Here is a 19,093-nt window from a genome sequence, read left to right as displayed (position 1 = left end):
GACCACTACCACCAGTCTAGATCCACCAATCGCCTTTACAGCCCTCAAGCCAAAATCGAAATTCTACCAGACACATCACAAAGGAGAATTTGTGGAAACCTTTTATACCTTAGTGGCAGAAAATTTCCGAAACATTAACAACAATAATCATATCAAATGGAACCTTACAAAAAGAGAAGAAAAAGCTATGAAAGACCTGGCTAACAATAGTAATATTGTTGTAAGGAGGGCAGATAAGGGTGGTGGAATAGTTATCCAGGATCGCCCTGTGTACACGGCCGAAGCAGTAAAATTTATATCTGACCAACACTATTACATTCAATTACCATCAGATCCTACTGTCAATTGTAAGGGTGAATTCAACATCCTCATTGACCAAGCTTTTGATACAGGAGTTCTAAATAAGAAAGAACGTGATTTTATAAAAATCCGGAACCCGAGAATGCCACTATTTTACCACTTGCTTAAGATTCAAAAAGATCCTGTCAATCCCCCTGGTCGCCCAATTATCTCTGGAATCAATTCAATCACCAGTAATCTATCAAATAATATAGACATTCAGCTACAAAAATATGTCATACAACTTCCATCATACTTTAAGGATACACCCAGTCTGATTAAACTACTAAAACTCAGTTGGGAACCCAGTTACAAATGGGCAACACTGGATGTATCCACGCTCTATTCTAATATCCCACACCAACATGGAATTAAAGTCATATCTACCGTCTTAGCAACAGACACCTCCATGCCTACAGAACTAAAATAATTCATTATCAATAGAATTTCATTCATCCTGTCCCATACTTATTTCGATTTCAAACAGAAGATTTATTTACAGACTATGGGAACTGCAATGGGCACGTGATTCGCTCCAGCCTTTGCAAATCTGTATATGGGGAACTTTGAAAATAAATATATACACAGCAACCGTTCTTGGAGTCAATGCATTGATTTATATAAGAGATACATTGACGACTTGCTCTTTACATGGGACGGAAAGGAAGATCAGTTCAATGCCTTCAAAAAATACCTAAAACACTAACCATTACAACTAGGGCTGGGCGGTATACCGGTTCATACCGAATACCGAAATTTTTGGTCTGCACGATATGAATTTTAGCCCATACCGCAATACCGGTTGGGCCCCTCCACCTTGGGAATAAATTATCAGCCCAGCGCTGCGCTGTCCCCACATCTGGGATCTAATCATACGTGATCCGCCTGTTCCCCCCTCTGTTCTGCTCGACATATCTTAAATATCTGATAGAATGCACATGTCAATTACAATACATTGGACACACTACACAACAGTAGAGAAGCAGAATAAATGGACAGATATTCAATATTACCCATTAATTCACTAAACATAGCGTCTCCCGACATGCAATATAAAGACATGACAGCAAAATGCAAGACTTCTCTATAACCGCTATTGAACAAATACAAGAAGATACCGATGATCGCTTCAGCAAACGGGAATCTTATTGGATATATAAGATGGATACTTTATACCCGTCGGGATTGAATGAATGTCTTGACAATGTTTAATCAACTATAGTTCCCTGTGTATCGCATCCCCCCGAGATATAAAAACTTGAGACAATACATACTCATTATGGAGTTCAGTCCTCCATTCGGATTCAAATAATTTTTTACACTCCTTCAGCAGATAACAAACATCTACCCAATGATTGCAAAGAATGAAGAAACCTGACTGCGATACCTTCAAACAATGTATCCAGCCCTCATCCTTCGGCCCTCTGTGAATGAAGATCCCTGCAATATTAATCGGGATTATCATACTATGTTTTTTAAAATGCGCAAGCGAATGCCAGTACGAACTGTCATAGCGCCGGTCCATAGTGCCCTAATGGTAATGCGCAATTATGCATGCAGAACTTAGTAAAACCAGCTGTTGAGATTATGAAGATCAGATAAAAGGAAATTGCATATAGCTAAATAATTCCACTCAGAAATATGAAGAAATGTACATGTTGTACAAAAAAATAAACGAAAACTATGGAACCTGTATAAACCGGACAATCATGAATAAGTACATACAGTATCAATACATAATTCCTTCTATACCCCTTCAGCAGATAACAAACATATACCCTAAAATTACAAAGAATGAAGAAAACTTACTGTGATACCTTTTAAACAATGTATCCAGCCTTCAGCCTCTAGTCCAATGCGAATGAAGACCCTTGCAACACATTCCGGGAGTATTGAACTATGTTCTTTGCAATGCGCAAGCGCGATGCCAGTAGGATGTGTCATAGCCCCGGTCCATAGTGCCCTCTTGCGCATGCACGATTGTGCTTGCAGCGCTTGTGAAAACCCGCTGTGTAGATTATAAATACCAAATAAAAGAAAAATGCACACAGCCAACCATTTCCATTAGAAATATGGAATAAATGTACATGCTTTACAAGAACAAATATAAACTATGAAACCTATAAAAAACGGACAATCGCAAACAAGTACATACAGTACTAAATACATATCAAGACTATAGAAGAGGATACACAAGACACATAAATATGAAAATGTATTCTTTTACATTTTTATTCACATTTTTATTCCATTTTATTAACATCTCTAGTTACACGTCATTGGCATGCGCTTCCTGTGGAAAAAAGCACCGTTCACATTGCATGGCCTGTCAATAAGGATTAACATTCGTGCCTTTTTTGTTTCTAAATAGTGGAAATGTTACCTATGTTTGTTAAAACCATTGTTCATTGAGAAAGGGATGTGCCATTCCCAAACGCATCTGATGTCGGCTTAATAAAATAACCTACTGCACAATACTACAACTGTATTGTAATTCATCACTGCGGACTGCCCCTTGAACCCCAGGTATTTTATCTATAGCGCTGCTATCCCTGCATCTAGCACTATCAGCTGGAACCTTCAGGACCTGATCCCCGGGTTGCTGCACCGCAACATACGTATAAGGCTCTGCAAAGTTGTTGTGTCTGATAACACAACCCGGACAGGTGAGTGAAAAATCTCACCAACCTGCTCGGGCACAATTATACTACACCACTCCAGACGTACTGCCCCATGGGAAGCTCTGCCTCTTTTTCTCCATGGTGCCATGTTCCCATGTGGAGAAAGAAGCATATGCACATGTACCATGTAGAGAGCATTAGCACGTGTATATTTTCATCTCTGGTGTACTAAACAGGACAACGGATACTATAAATGTCCCAGATCCTACTTCAAAGGCTCACTTTGGATAGCAATAGAAAACCAGCATTGTAAAGCCCTTCAGGAGTACTACACACAGTAATGTTTTGGCTGGATTGCTCCTTTAAGTTGCTTAAAATAGATTTAATACAGCCTCCCAGCACCCTGCATAACAGTGCCAGTGACATGGTGCTGCTGAATGATGCACAGAACTGAATCATATGCGATATGTAAACCCCAGGCTGCAGGTTGTGTACCTCCAACACAGGGATTTCTTATCTTTTTTACTGTTTCATTTCCATGCCACAATATGTTGAATTTGTCTTTAATTTGCCCCCGGGACCTAGTGTGACATGAGAATACAAACAAAGCAAGTCAGTTCTGTAATAAACTATGGAGGGCGCTTGTCAGGATTATGTATATTTTTCTTAATGGATTTCCTAAGAGAGTAGGTAGGATGTTTTACATGGTCACCATCGCCAAAAGATCGTTTCCCCCCCTTACCCAGACCAGAATTTCTGTGACAGATTTTCAGTTCCCCATTCTTATAGTACAATTGTGGGTTGTCTTCTCAAAGAGGTTTTACTGTATGTAGGTTTTACTTTGATGTTTGCAAAAGGTTGGCTGACATCACAGTACTTCCCTGCCATCCTATGTTTCCTTTATGCCTGATCAGGGGTTCCCCTTCAATATCTTTCACAATAGAAAAAAGACTGATTTTAGCCTGTTTTTAAGATGCTTTGTAAAGCATTACACATATCTGAGCCAAATTATAGCACTGGGCAATAAATAATGGGGGAGATTTATCAAAACCTGTGTAGAGGAAGAGTGGTGCAGTTGCCCATAGCAACCAATCAGATCGCTTCTTTCAATTCCCAGAGGCCTCTTTGAAAATGAAAGAAGCGAGCGGATTGGTTGCTATGGGTAACTGCACCACTTTTTCTCTACACAGGTTTTGATAAATCTCCCCAATAATGCTTTACCTGGTATTAGGAATGGCATTAGGAATTCCCAGAAGTGGAATGTTTTTTAGAGGTTCCCCTGCAGGAATAAAGGTGGGAATTCCTGCTGTAGGTAATGATTGTACATTATAATATAGAGTAAGAAAACTGTTGTCACAGTATAATGAATGTGCTTCAAGGGGGCCTTAAGTACTTAAAAATGTGATTTGTTCTTCCAAATATTGGATCCCTACGAATGTGACAAACAATGGTCGGATTCTACTTGGGGAGTCCAAGCGTCAGCAGGTTCTAGAGTGTATTGGAGCAAATACACATTTTAATATGCAATGTTGCTGCCTAAGAACATAAAGTTGGAAAGCTGCCTCAGACACCTGCTTCAGGGACCGGCATAGAGAATTAAGACAGCATTTCAGTATGAGGAGCATATGTTCCAAACATGAGACATATAGGCATCTGGTTTAATAAATATTACTGACCTTTAGAGTATCTGAGAAAGGAAAATGTATTCTCTAGTGTTATTGATTTATGATCCATGGTGAGATTAGATTATCTGGCGATGAACATTTTCCTGCTGTATTTTCAACTTAATTTTGATGTTCAAAGTAAAGTAAATACTTCTATTCCAACATTGATCACGGACTACAGTGTACAATACGAGAGGAAATATTATAATAGTGACCCTGTCTGCTATCATTAAGTACACGTGTATTTATTTGAAAACAAGTAAGTTTAAATTAGGTTAAAAGGTGGGAAAGCCTGAAGTGTACACCTTACTACAAATACTATGTGTCATAAGAGAGGAGGAAACAGTCCAAGGGGCCACGCCATTACAAAAGTTAAGAAGGGAGTAGGTGGATGAACTGGTTAAACATTTTTTTCCATACTTTCCAAATCTAGGACCGTGATGCATTACTACGAGATAATACATTAAAGGAAAACTGTCAGCTTGCTCCCCCCCGCACTAACCAGCGGTACCGGCAGGTAGTGCTTGGAACGCTGACCAGTTTAATGCCTACCATACCCGGATCCGCCACGCCGTTCGGCCGTAATTTTCAATATATGCTAATTAGGTGCTAACTGGCACAGGCCGGGATAACTGGCACTCGGAAGTCAGCGCCGCTGGCCACAGCGCCGCCCAGCTCATCAATATTCCTCCCCTCTCTCTTCATTACAGAGCGGGGGAAAGGCGGAGGGAGGGAAGGAATATTGATGAGCTGAGCAGGGCTGCACCAAAAACGCTGACGTCAGAGTGCCAGTTAGCCCGGCCTGTGCCAGATAGCACGTAATTAGCATATACCGAAAATCGAATATTATCCGGGCACGGCAGGCATCAAACTGATCAGTGTCCCCCACAGTACCAGCCAGTACCGCTGGTTACTGCAGGGGGGAGCAAGCTGACAGTTTTCCTTTAAAGTTTCACCTTCCATTACTGATATGTGATTTAAGAGCTTCAATGCATGAAAATAAGCAGCCACTTCAATAAATTGTAGTTGACTGGTTCCTTACAATCCAGACTTGTGAAGGGCATTATTTAGGAGTGAGTTAGCATCCATTGCAATGTGCTGGAATGTATCAGATGGGTAATCTTATCTGGCCATTATTAGCACTCCCTAGTTACTACAGAAGACTAATCATGGCTGTGTAATCCCCGGGAACAGCATCTAAATTACCTGCTTAGAGGAAAATGAAGCCAAACAACGCAATATCATAATCTTCTTCTTTGGTCAATAATTTAACTGCTCCTCTTGTACACCGCACAATGGAACGAAAGCACCTGCTCTTTAAGTAAGTTACAAACGATATACATTAGGTCAAAAGAATGGAATCTGACATGAGATTCATGTGTTGGACTCCATTATTTTGTCACTCTCTGCTCCTTGATCCAGTGTCACAGATCTGAGGCACCATCTGTAATCTGGGCTAAAACCTTGTTGGGGATAAAGACCACACAAAAGGAGAAATAGAGTCCTAGGAGATGTTAAAATAAGTAAACACCTTTGTGTCAGCGAAATAGCTGATAAAGCAGATTAGCGTCTGGTGCGCTGGAGTTCCCAGATCAGAGGGCGAAGTCTGTACGATCTTTGTAGCCAGCACGCTTCTGTGATCACAGCCCTGGCTGCATGCTGGGGCCGGCCCATTTTCCCCAGTGGCTCTCCAAAGAGCAGATTATGTAGAATAACAATTTCATTGTCGATGTGTAATTCCCTCCGTGACCGTGACTGTGGGCAACAACATCGACCCTTGATGCCTCGTCCCTGGTAACCATTTACAACGGCTTGACAGCCCTAGCAACAGCCTCCCATGAGATCATCATGGGCAAGCTTTAACATCAAGTGCATGAACTAATCCCCCAAACCTGAACACAGGGGTTCTAGTTATTGGACTTTAGAGTTTCTCAGGGCATTGGATGTGTAGACATCAGCAAGATGGTTTGCTTCCAAATGCATTTGTAGTTTCCAAAGCCAGCCCAAAAAAATCAATTAATTTTCTAGGATATATCATTACCTAACATAAAAGTATTTTATTTAGTCTTTATCATGTTTGGAGATGTCAAGTTCATATTTTGTATCTTATAAAAAAAAACAGCCTGAGCTCTTAAAAAAAATAATAATGATAATTGTATTTGAGTAAGATATGCATAAAGGCTATGAGTGTTAACCACTATTGGTCTGAAAAATGTCAGCAGAATGATATGTTTATCCTTTTCTTTTATAAATTAACCTTGATGTACACTTACACCACTTGATGTACATTTCTCTCACAGCGGTTTTAAAGATGTATGGAGCAGCCTTAGGTGGGTGCTGGCTCTTAGTTGCTGTCAGCAACCAGCATCAGAGAGAAGTCTTTTCTTAGCTATTTAACCACCCTGATGCCTTGGTCAATAGTGACTGTGGCATCTAGGCAGATCCCACAAGCCAGTCACATCTGGCATCCAATTAGCTTCTACATGTTGCAGTTGCAGGGTGCAATTAACTGATGGGTGCCAGGACTGAACAGGGTGTAATAGGAGAACAGCAAAAGGACAGTACACTGCAATACATTAGTAAAACAAAAAAAATGCCCCATAGCAAAAATATTTTACCATTATTTTAATAACAAAAAAATAAACGCCATTAGTTGCCATAAACGGGGAGTTGGCACAGATCCTCTTTAAATGGGTACTCCACTGGAAAACGTATTATTTTTTTAAAATAAACTGGTGCCAGAAAGTTAAACAGATTTGTAAATGACTTAAAAATCTTAATCCTTCCAGTACTTAGCAGCTGCTATTATGATCCACAGGAAGTTCTTTTCTTTTTGAATTTCTTTCTGCCTGACAAAGTGCTCTCTGCTGACACCTCTGTTCATTTTAGGAACTGTCCACAGTGGGAGCAATAGAAAACCTCGCCTGCTCTGGACAGTTCCTAAGGCTAAGTTTCCACTTGTTTTTTTTTTTTCTGTCAGTTTTTGGAAAACTGCCACTGCAGTTTTTGAGTCAAAGTCAGAAGTGGATCCATAAGGGAGGAGAAGTATAAGTCCTTCCTTTATATGTCCTATTCCTTTTGAGTACACTTCTGGCTTTGGCTCAAAAACTGCAGTGGCAGTTTTCCAAAAACTGCCAGAGAAAAAAAAACAAGTGGAAACTTAGCCTAAAATGGACAGAGGTGTCAGCAGAGCGCACTGTGGTCATCCAGAAAGGAAATTCAAAAAGAAAAGAACTTCGTGTGGATCATAACAGCAGCTGATAAGTACTGGAAGAATTAAGATTTTTTTTAATAGAAGTCATTTACAAATCTGCTTAACTTTCTGGCACCAGTTGATTTAAAGACAAATGCATCCCAATGGAATACCCCTTTAAGAAAACAAATATCACTGAATGGCAAGAAATGGTAGGAAATATAGCTGGGGCAAATAAAAAACCCAAATGCGATGTCTAAACGCTATGTTTAATACCATTATCCTGGTTGTAACTCTAGAATCTATAAAGTGGGAACTTTATGTTTCTGTAAAGGCCATTGGCTGGTCATGAATGGCATGTTTACTCCTTAAGGGTCTATTTACACTTACAGTATTCTGAACATATTTGATTTGCGGGATTTAAAGCTGCAGATATGAAGCTGTGTTCGGTCAATTAGTTTACATTAAAATCTGCAGCTATAAATTCTGCGCATCAAATATGCTCAGGATACTGTATGTGTGAATAGATTCTACAAGTACTATTTTTTGTAGTGAATTAATATCATCAAATTGCCATTTAACTGTCCATATGACAAATAAAAGATATATCAAAACTAGACCTAGCTGTCCAATATTAAAACTGGACACAGATTTATAAATGATTAGTATATGTTCTCAGCCCAGAATGTGAAATGACACTCTGAATACAAGGAGAAAAACATACACCACGTTGCTCGCAATTTCTCAAGCAAGATGTAGTGTCTAAGAAAAGGATGTTATTATCTACATCTACTTTGATGATCCCAATGATAGGAAAGGAGCAGAAACGCTATCCTGTGACCAAACCTGTGCCCTTATCTCTTCCAGTCATCCTACATCTTATAGAGTGCTAGATGAAACATGAGAGCAGATTTAAAGCCAAATTTGTCATGAGTTTAACTTCAAAAGGAAGCCCTTACCATCATTCCTTACCTTGAGACATCTCCTGAAGGTAGGCGACCACCCCAAAGACAACAACGAGGCTGTCCCTACAATAACATTTCTGTCATTTCAACCCTGGCTCACAAGAGACAGAAAAATGTGTCCTTTACTTGTGATCATCACATATAGCTGCACGCTATATAGAGGTAAGGGAGTCACAGGTAATCTTTAAAGGTGATAACATCTGGAGGACATGTAAACACTCTCATAAGACTCACTTCAAGAAATAATAGAATATCATGACCAAATGCAATGTTTAATCTTAGGATGCCAAAAATGACTACTCTTCTGCCGTAGAAATTTTTACAGCGTGGGTCATATTCTCTAAGGTTTGTTCAACCATTAGAAAAGGGCATAATGACTTACTAATCTTGTACAGATCCATAACATCAGTCATACGTGTTCGTATGTTCTCCAAAAAAAAACAACATACTGTGATAAATTGCCTTAGCATGTTGAGGGCATGTGTTAAAGGCACGCCTAAAGCTGGACATACACAAACTGAACACTTTTTCTCATCCTCCTCATAAACATGCATGCTAGGTTAATTTAATTCAATAAGAAAATGAAGAAAAAATTCCTCAAATCCTATAAGGAATAAAAGATGTAAAATAAAATGTATTTGTGCCAACATTCTGTTGCAAAAATAAATAAAAATGTTGCATATGCAACAGCCTGATCTGATCTGCCATGGACTAAATTCTTTTGGGCAATTTTTTTTTAAGGCAAATACAATAAAATTAACCAAACCTCCTAACTTGAAACTGTAAGAAAATGAACAGAAGGATGTTCCTCAACATGGATCGGTAAAACATCAACAAAGAGTATTTTGCTCTAGCAGACCCAGGTATTTATTATATGCATTTGGAGGGTAGATGAGGGCTTACATTGCAAGGTATTGTCTTGCTGCTAAATAGCATGCCACTTGATTGACTTAGAATCTACTTATTAGAATTATCAGTCCTAAGTACCATATTTTCCAGCATATAAGACGACTTTTTAACCCAGAAAAATGTTCTGAAAAGTTGGGGGTCTTATGGGGGCATGGCTTGGCACACTAAACGATGGCCTCACTTTAAGTGAGCTCGTGTACCCGAGGCCCTGAATCTACCCATAAACCCCTGGTCACGATAAAAACAAGTAATCTCCAGGCAGCAGAGCGGGATCAATGGAAGCGCTGAGACCAGATAAGAAGTTAAAAGGATTTATTTCCCATAATGCAACGCGTTTCACGGTCACCCGCTTCCTCAGGCATGTTGAAGCGGGTGACCGTGAAACACGTTGCATTATGGGAAATAAATCCTTTTAACTTCTTATCTGGTCTCAGCGCTTCCATTGATCCCACTCTGCTGCCAGGAGATTGCTTGTTTTTATCGTGATTCTATTTCAGCGGGACGAAGCTGCAGAGACCCTTTGATGATACGCCCTGTTCCATTGTTGTACTTGGTTGGAGTACAACTTCATGTGGTAAGCGCAATTGACACTTAGCGTTACCAACTCACCTTTGGTGTTACACTACGGAGCGCATCCGTTTGTGCTTTTTTATTTCAATAAACCCCTGGTGACCTAGCCAATTTTCATGGGGAGGGTCTAACGTAGACGCCGGACCCCCTCTGCACCTACCGGAGTCCCCTATATCTCCCGTTCTGCTGCAGCTGCGGACCCCTGCTGCCTCTCACCAACGCTGTTCCCCTGCCCGGCCTTGTCTTCTGCACGGCTCCCTGCTGCTGCCGGCGCCTCCTGCCGTAGACACCGGACCCCCTCTGCACCTACCAGGCAGCAGACGTTTAACCCCGGTGGCATCCGGAGGTTCCTGGAGTCATTTCCAGCCCCTGCTCCCTCATGCCCGCCATTACTGGGCCGGCGCAGGGCTACGGTCACGTTCGGGGCCTCCTGCTCCAACCCTGGACTGCTCTCCTGCAAGATCCTCTGCTACGGGACCGGAGTCCCCTATATCTCCCGTTCTGCTGCAGCTGCTGACCCCTGCTGCCTCTCACCAACGCTGTTCCCCTGCCCGGCCCCGTCTTCTGCACGGCCCCGTCTTCTGCACGGCTCCCTGCTGCTGCCAGTGCCTCCTGCCGTGGACCCCGCTCCTGCCGGGTTAACCCCCGCAACTCCGGACTGCACAGAATCGGGGGTGAGTGGTTGTGGATATTTGCCACACAGCCCCTGTGACCCCTGCACTTGCCCCCAGCCTCCCTCCCCTGAGGGTCACCCTCCATCCCCAGTATCCAGGACTGTGGGCCCGCCATCTTGGGCGCTCATTGCTAGGGGCCTGAGACCTCCCCCTGCAGCTTCCCGACAGCAGTCCTTGCTTTCCTTGCCGGATCAGACCCGCTCAGTGTCCTCCTGTCCTGTTTTGGGGCCTGTGCTGCCCAATCCCCAGCTGCCCTCACAGGACTTGGACTCTTCTCCTTCTCTCCAGCCTGCCATCTTGGAGGATCCTGTTGCACTTCACCCTCAGGCACCCTCCCCTACAGCAGAGAACCCTCCGATCTGCTGAGATGTCCGCTGGTGCCCCTGGTCTGCCCTCTCAGGGGTCTCCTTCCTGCCTCCCTGGACCCTCTCCCTCAGGAGCAGCCTCCTTGGCCTGGGATGCTGTCTCGGAGGCTGACCTGCCTTGCTCCGACCTATCGGCGCTATCTTCTACGTTGCCTGACTTCAGCCTACTTCTTTCCCAAATTCCAACGAAGGAGGATTTTCGTTCCCTCATTGCTGAGGTGAAAGATACCTTTCGGGCTGAAATTGCACCTATGAGGCAAGATCTACAGCATGCTTCTGACCGGGTGGAGGGCCTAGAGGACGCTCATGACACCACCAGAGCCTACATTGCCCAACTCCACTCTACTATTGCTTCCCAAACTGACTTTCTCTGTGACCTCCATGCCCATATGGAAGACCTGGACAACAGGGGCCAGCACAATAACATTTGAGTGCGTGGGCTGCCGGAGGCGACACAAGACTAGGACTTATTTGCTACCCTGGAAGCCATCTTTAACCTGATCCTGGGGGAGTCACCCTCCCACAAGATTAAGCTGGACAGGGCACATAGGGCCCTCCACCCCAAGTCAGCCACGGGAGCACCCCGGGATGTTGTCTGCTGTGTGCACGATTTCAAAGTAAAGGCTATCATGGCAAAAGCTCGCTCACTGCGGAGTTTTGACTTTGACGGAGCCCCCATCCAGCTATACCAAGACCTGTCCTGGCTGACTCTGTGTAAGCATCACATGCTTCAACCACTCTTGGCGGTTCTTCGCCCTCATCAGGTGCTGTACAGGTGGAACTTCCCGTTTGCCCTCCATGCCCGTAGAGATGGACGCTCTGCTGTTTTGCGATCCTACTCTGAACTCCCGGCCTTCTGTTCGGCCCTGGACCTGCCGGTCCTCCAGCTGGTGGACTAGCACCTTACCTTTCCCCTAACCCCCCGCCCTTGCCCCCGGTTTGGCTCCCGCAGGTCAGGTTCTCAAAAGAAATCCCCTAATCACGGCTCCAGGTGGCCCCCCCTTGAGATGTCCTGGATGGTTCCCCTCTATCCGGTTTGCTCTTGGAACTGAACTTCCTCATGTACCTGGATCCGGTCCTGTGTGGACTTCATGCTGACATTTCCTTCCTTACTCCCCTGTTTTGCTTAGTTTACAGTTTATTACTGCTTGTTCTCCATTTGCATTATTGGTCACCTGTAGTTTATTGTATTTTAGATTATGTGGTTCTTGCTGTGGGCTCGGGGTTGGGTGCTTGCCCCACTCGGTGGTTGTCCCTTAGTGGTGTTTTTTCCGTTTCCCCTCCCGAGGCTATAGCAATGGATCATCCATGCCTTGGTTTTCGATCCACCTTGGTGGTCTTAGCCTCTGCATTGACTTTATTGTCAATGGTTCGTTTAATTGCACTACCATGTTTTTGCTGTCTTATGTTGTCCTGTTTGCATGTTGTTTGTTTGTCCGTCTTTCTGTTGTCCTCTGTTCCCTCTCCTCTTTTTTCTCTTCCACAGGTCGCCCTTCCCCTCGGTTTCTCCTTGAAGCTCTGGATCCCTCGTCTCTTCTTCTCAGGTCTACTGCTGCTCTCCCCGAAGTCTGTCATGAGTATGCCAGGTGTGTCAGGTGTGTCTCCTTGAATGTTAAGGGGCTTAATTCCCCTTCTAAGAGGCGTTTGCTGCAGCATGAATTGGTCGACCTGCAAGCCGATATTGTCTTCCTTCAGGAGATTCACTTCGACCATTCTGGATCATTCCGTTTTCTTCAACACTCCTTCCACCAGGCCTTCTCTGCAGTCTGGAAGACGGCTGGGACGGCTATCTTGGTTTCCCGCTCCTGTTCTCTACAAGTCTCCTGCTGCTCTCTCGACCCTCAGGGGCGCTATGTTATAGTTGAGGGGGTCCTGGGTGGGGTGCCCGTCCTGCTCAGTAATATTTACACCCCTAACATCTCAAATCCCGTTTCTCCATAGGGTCCTCTCTAGGTTCCATAAATACCCCTCTTCTGCTTGGTTGTTGGGGGGACTTTAACCTTATTTTTTCTCTGACTGTGGATCGCCACTCCCTTACTGGCTCCCCTCCTTCTCCTGCCCAGTTGCACCTGGCTACCCTTTTTAAGTGGGCTATCAGGGCCTCTTTGCTGTATGATTTATGGTGCATAAATCACCCTACAGACCGCTATTTTAGTTTTTATTCCCACCCGCATAGATTACTTTTTTGGAAATCTTCCCATGGTGCACATGCTCTCTACTGCTTCCCTCGACCCGATCTCCTGGTCCGACCATTGCCCTGTCCTCCTCTCCTTTTCTCACTCTCCTTCCTCTATCAGATGATGCCACTGGTGTATGAATGACTCTCTCCTTAAGGCGTTACCTTCCTGGGAGTCAATCCAGGCGTGTATTACTGATTACTTTGCTAACAACGAGGGCTCGGTTGCTTTGCAGTCAGTCCTTTGGGAGGCCCATAAATCAGTGGTGCGTGCTCACTGCATTGCGCGGGGGGCCCGACTTAAATGTGACACTCTGGCTCGCACCCGGGACCTTCGCGCCCTTTTATTGTCCGCTTGAAGGCTCTTTTGCTCTCTTCTTCTATTTCTACCCTGAGGTGCTTGATGGCCACGCATGCTCAACTGGGTGACCTGGCCCTCCATAGGGTGGAGTGGCCGCTGTTATACACTAAGCAGCAATTCTATAAAAATGGTAATAAAGCCCACACTATGCTGGCCAGGCGCCTGCGTGATCTTGCTGCCGCCCAATTGCCGTCAGCCCTGAAGGACTCCCCGGGGGTCCTGCACTATCACCCTGCTGATATCTCCTGACTCTTTGTTGACTACTACTCTAACTGCCTGCCGCGCTGCGCTGCCGCTCTGAATACTTATCTATCCCGATGTGGCTTACCTTCACTGTCGGAGGCTGATCGTGATGTTCTAAATGCGCCCATTACTGGGAATGAGCTTCTTGAGGTTCTTAAATCCCTTCCGGCGGGTCGCTCCCCGGGGCCTGATTGTTTCTCTTATCTCTACTATAGGACCCATTCTTCCATTCTTGTGCCTAAACTTGTCCACCTTGTTAATTCTTTTATGGGGGGATGCGATCCTGCAGTCCTTTCTCTTATTAATAACCCTCATACTTAAACCGGGCAAGGACCCCCATGATTGCTCCAGTTACAGGCCCATTGTCCTCCTCAATGCGGACTTGAAGCTTTTTTCAAGGTCTTAGCGGTACGGCTTAGCTCCTTTCTTCCCTCCCTTATCCATAAGGATCAGGTCAGGTTCATCTGCTGTCGCCAGGGAGAAGACAACACTAGGAGGGTAGTGGGCCTGGTCGACTTGATCAATCGGCGATGACCAGGCATCAATTCTTAGCCTGGATGCGGAAAAAAGGCCTTTGATAGGTTAGGGTGGCCTTTCCTTTTTGCAGCCCTCCAGAAGTTTTGAATTACTGGTAATTTCCTTACTGTACTGTGGGGTCTCTATTCCTCTCCTACTGCCTCCCTTAAACTCCCTCATGCTCCTTCTCCTACTTTCCCTCTCTTCAACGGAACTAGACAGGGCTGTCCGTGGTCCCCCCTGGTGTTTGCTTTGTGCATTGAACCTCTTGCTGCTATGATCAGGGGGGACTCTGACATCGCTGGCATCCCCATACATGATAGGGAGTTCAAAATCTGCTTATTTGCCGGTGATGTACTCCTTACCGTCTCTTGCCCATTGCTCTCTCTTCCTAATTTCTACAGGGTACTTCAGGACAATGGCATTGTATCGGGCAATAAGAACAATCTCTCTAAATCAGAGGCTCTCCCCCCCTGAACTTACCCCCGTCTCCACTCTTATCCGCTCTAACTACTCCTTTAAATGGTCTGCCTCTACTATCAAGTACTTGGAGGTACACATCACCGCCAGGTACTCCATTTTTTACTCTGCCAAATACCTTCCCCTTTTCTGAGAACTTAGGGCGCTGCTAGAGAAACGTTGCCAACACGAGTGCCCTTGTCTACCCTTTGCTCCTTTCAATCTGCTATCTGCCACTTTATCTGGGATGGGAAGAGGCACCGTTTGCCGATGTCAGTCATGATGGCTAGTCGGGCCGGGGGGGGGGGGGGGGGGGGGGGGGGGCTGGCTGTTCCTGATGTAGATAAGTATTATTGGGCTGCTTACCTCCGCCACCTTGCGGCCTGGTCCTCCTACCACGCCTTTAGCCGCTGGATGGAACTGGAGAAGCTTTGGCTAGCCCCTATCCATCCAAACTCTCTCCTCTGGTCCCTTCTGATCTCTTCTATCACACCACCCCCCTCCTGGGTCCTATGTCCTTCTCTAGATATGTTTGGGGCTACTGCTCTAGGAAGTTTAAATTGTATTCCCCCTCCTCCCCTCTACGGTCCTTTCTTTACTGTCCTACTTTTCCGGCGGGTATGTCCACCCTTATGGTGCGGGAATGGGGTTCCCGAGGCCTGTTTTGCTGGGCGGATGTTGTTGATCCCTTATCTCGCTCCCTTTTACCCTTTGGTCTCTGGCTCCCTGGGTGTCTCGGTTCCTCTAGACCCCCGAATCTACCTTCTCCATTTCTCCCCATCTCGCCCTGCCCAAGCAGCCCCCCCCCCCCCCCCCCCCCCGAGTCTGATTTACTGGCCCGTATCCGAGAGATTTGCTTGTTGGAATACCTTACAGGCTTGTTGAATAATTCTATCCTCTCCTTTCTCTCGATTTGGGAACCATGGGATCGTTTCTCTAATCGACAACCTCTGTGACCTGTTTAGGTTTGCTTCCCTTTTTGCCTTTTCTTTTTTTTTTTTCCCTTTCTTCCTGCCCTATATCTTCTGTTTCGTCTTGTGTATGTCTATGTGTGTCTTCCTGTGGTTTCCCAGTGTTCTTCCCCTTCCCCCCCCCCCTTACTCATGTTAGTGTTGCCCTTCGTGCCATGTTAGCTTTTCTCATATTGAAATGTGCCTTCTTCCGGCTGTGTCTGGCATCAGTAATGGCTTGAATTTTATAATAGGTACCGCAGAAACCTGTTACAAGCCTTCTGGATATACTTTTCTGTACTTTAGTGGGCATGGCCTGTATTGTCCCACCTGCTTGTTACTTTCTTTGATTTCTGTATTGACAAACTTTCAAAAAAAATTTGCAGTTTAAAAAAAGAAATAAAATTGGGGGTCGTTTTATATGCCGGGTGTTGTCTTATAGGGCGTGTGCTGCAGTCGGCCAGGATGCTCAGGGTATCTTTAGAGACACAAGGATGTCCTGGTTACCTTTCTGCGGCCCCGCGTTAACCTTAAAAAGGCAGGGCCGCCGGGAGGTAGCGAGATCTGAGAGGCAGAGAAAGGAGGTATGGTAATAGGATACAAGGGCAGGCCAGACGGGTGAAAGAGGCATGTACCGCTCTGATAGTCTTGGAGACAGGGAGGCCTGGGCAGGCTGGGAGTGCTGACCAATTCAAGCAGGCTTTGTATACAACAACCAGTCAACCACTGTTAAAGGGGTACTTCACTGGTAAACATTTTTTCTTAAACCAACTGGTGCCAGAAAGTTAAACAGATTTGTAAATTACTTCTATAAAAAAATCTTAATCCTTCCAGTAGTTATCAGCTGCCGTATGATCCACAAGAAGTTGTTTTCTTTTTGATTTTCCTTTCTGTCTGACCACAGTGCTCTCTGTTAACACCTCTTTCCATTTTAGGAACTGTTCAGAGTAGGCGCAAATCACCATAGAAAACCTCTCTTGCTCTGGACAGTTCCTAAAATGGACAGAGGTGTCAGCAGAGAGCACTGTGGTCAGACAGAAAGGAAATTCAAAAAGAAAAGAACTTCCTTCATAACAGCAGCTGATAAATACTGGAAGGATTAATATTTTTTAATAGAAGTAATTTACAAATCTGTTTAACTTTCTGGCACCAGTTAATTAAAAAAAATAATGTTTACCAGTGGTGTACCCCTTTAAGGTACCATACATCACGGTAGAGGGGTAGTCTTATACGGCGAGTATATCCCAAACACTTGTATTTTAACTGTAAAAGTTGGGGGTTGTCTTATACGCCCAGTCGTCTTATACGCCCAGTAGTCTTATACGCCGGGAAAAACGGTAGCTGCACTTCCACTGTATTAAAAGCAGAAAACATTCCTAAAATGGAACACATTTCATTTTAACTAGTGCATATGGTAAAATCTGCATTGATCTATTTGTCTTGTATTCAGCCTTTCAAGTACAAGCCCTCAATAGCCCACTTGTATAGGATTGAACTGAAAAAAAGAACAGGCAAAAGAAAGCACATCTTAGCCTTTTCTAGTAAAGGAGGCATCCTTAATCTGATCGGATAATAGTTCATTTACCCCTTCGTGAATTGTCGCCTCTGTCCCACAACAAATGGCCATTTTCAGAAGTGATCTTGTCTTGTAAGGTCCTTTGCTTTTAATAACACCCAAGACACTTTCAAGTGGTATATTCATTACCAAATAATGAAGAGCGCTCCTTCCAGAGATTTGTTATTGTACCACTCCATTCATTAGAAAAACATCTGCCCAGCTTTCCAATATTACCAAATTTATTGTTCGGGTTCTAACCTTCTCCCCACCTCATCCTTTTCATCTTACACTGAGGATTCACTAATGAGTCTATAATGTGCGGAGGCCAAAGCACTGAAGAGCTCTTGTCTGTTTAATCTGGACAAGTAATGTACGTTTTGTTTGTTTGTTTATTTTACATTATAGCAGAAGAAAGGGATGGAGGGTGGGGGGTGAGAATTGCTTGGCACTTGTTGGGTGCGGGCATGCCAGTGGGCAGTGTGAAGGAGGTATGAGTGTACTGAGCCAGCATTATCTATTCAGAAATGCCTCTATGATTTTGGATGAAGTGGCAGCCTGGCATTTCAGGGATGCGGCTATTGTATCTACTAAAATAAAGAAAACAAACAAACATCCTACACAGAAGCAGTACGTAAAAATGTAATATTACTAAGTAACAATTCTAGAAAAGAAACTTCTCTGCAAACTGTTATTTCTAAAAAAAATAAAAAATAAATAAAAAACATGTGACATTGAGAAAATGCATAGAAATAAAAAAATCTTTGAAAAATTAAGAACTGTCAGCTCAAGGTAAATGAATTAGTAAAATTCCAATAATTCAGAATCAAAGAGACAGGCAAAAAATTCTAGACCATTGGATATGAACATATATACAGGGTGGCATGGACCATAATGCACTTATAGGGTTGTTAAATAGGACCCGTCAGCTCTTAAGACATGACTATTAATGGTCTATTCACACGTACAGTATTCTGCGCAGGATTTTCTGCTGCAGATTTCAATGTAAACTGAATGATTGAGCACAGCTTGAAATCCTGAGCATCAAATCTGTGCAGAATACTGTAAGTGTGAATAGACCCTAAAGGGGTTTTCTGGAACTTTATTATGGATTGTCTATTCACAGGATAGGCCATCAATCACTGATCAGAGAGGTTCTTAAACCCAGATCCCCACACCGATCATCTGTTTGGCACCTCACACTATACAATGAATGGGGCCAAAAGCCCTGCACTGTTCATCGTATAGTGGTGGTGCCAAGTAGAGCTGGGCTGTATACCGATTCATACTGAATACCGAATTTTTTGGGCTGCACGATATGAATTTTCCCCCATTCCGCAATACCGGTTGGGCCCCTCCCCCTCGGGAATGTATTATCAGCCCAGCGCAGCGCTGTCCCCACATCGGGGAACTAATCCTATGTGACCCGCCAGCGCTGTTCTGCCCCCCCCCCCCCCAATTAATGATCAGCCCAGTGGGGTACTACTCACAGATGCAACGTTCAAGCACTGCCCTCCTCCTCTTTGTTGGGGG

At 44.2% G+C, this 19,093-nt stretch overlaps 1 protein-coding gene across 1 annotated transcript in view; it reads right to left on the bottom strand.

Moving 5' to 3' along the window:
* FBXW4 (F-box and WD repeat domain containing 4) overlaps nucleotides 1-19,093 on the bottom strand; it is a 225,608-nt gene that overhangs the window by 22,588 nt on the left and 183,927 nt on the right. The gene's annotated exons all lie outside the window — the stretch shown is intronic.

This window comes from Hyla sarda, chromosome 7 (genome assembly GCF_029499605.1).
Source record: "Hyla sarda isolate aHylSar1 chromosome 7, aHylSar1.hap1, whole genome shotgun sequence".
NCBI classification, from domain to species: Eukaryota; Metazoa; Chordata; class Amphibia; order Anura; family Hylidae; genus Hyla; species Hyla sarda.
The sequence above is the reverse complement of the archived record's forward strand: the minus strand, read 5'-3'. Positions and strand labels throughout refer to the sequence as shown.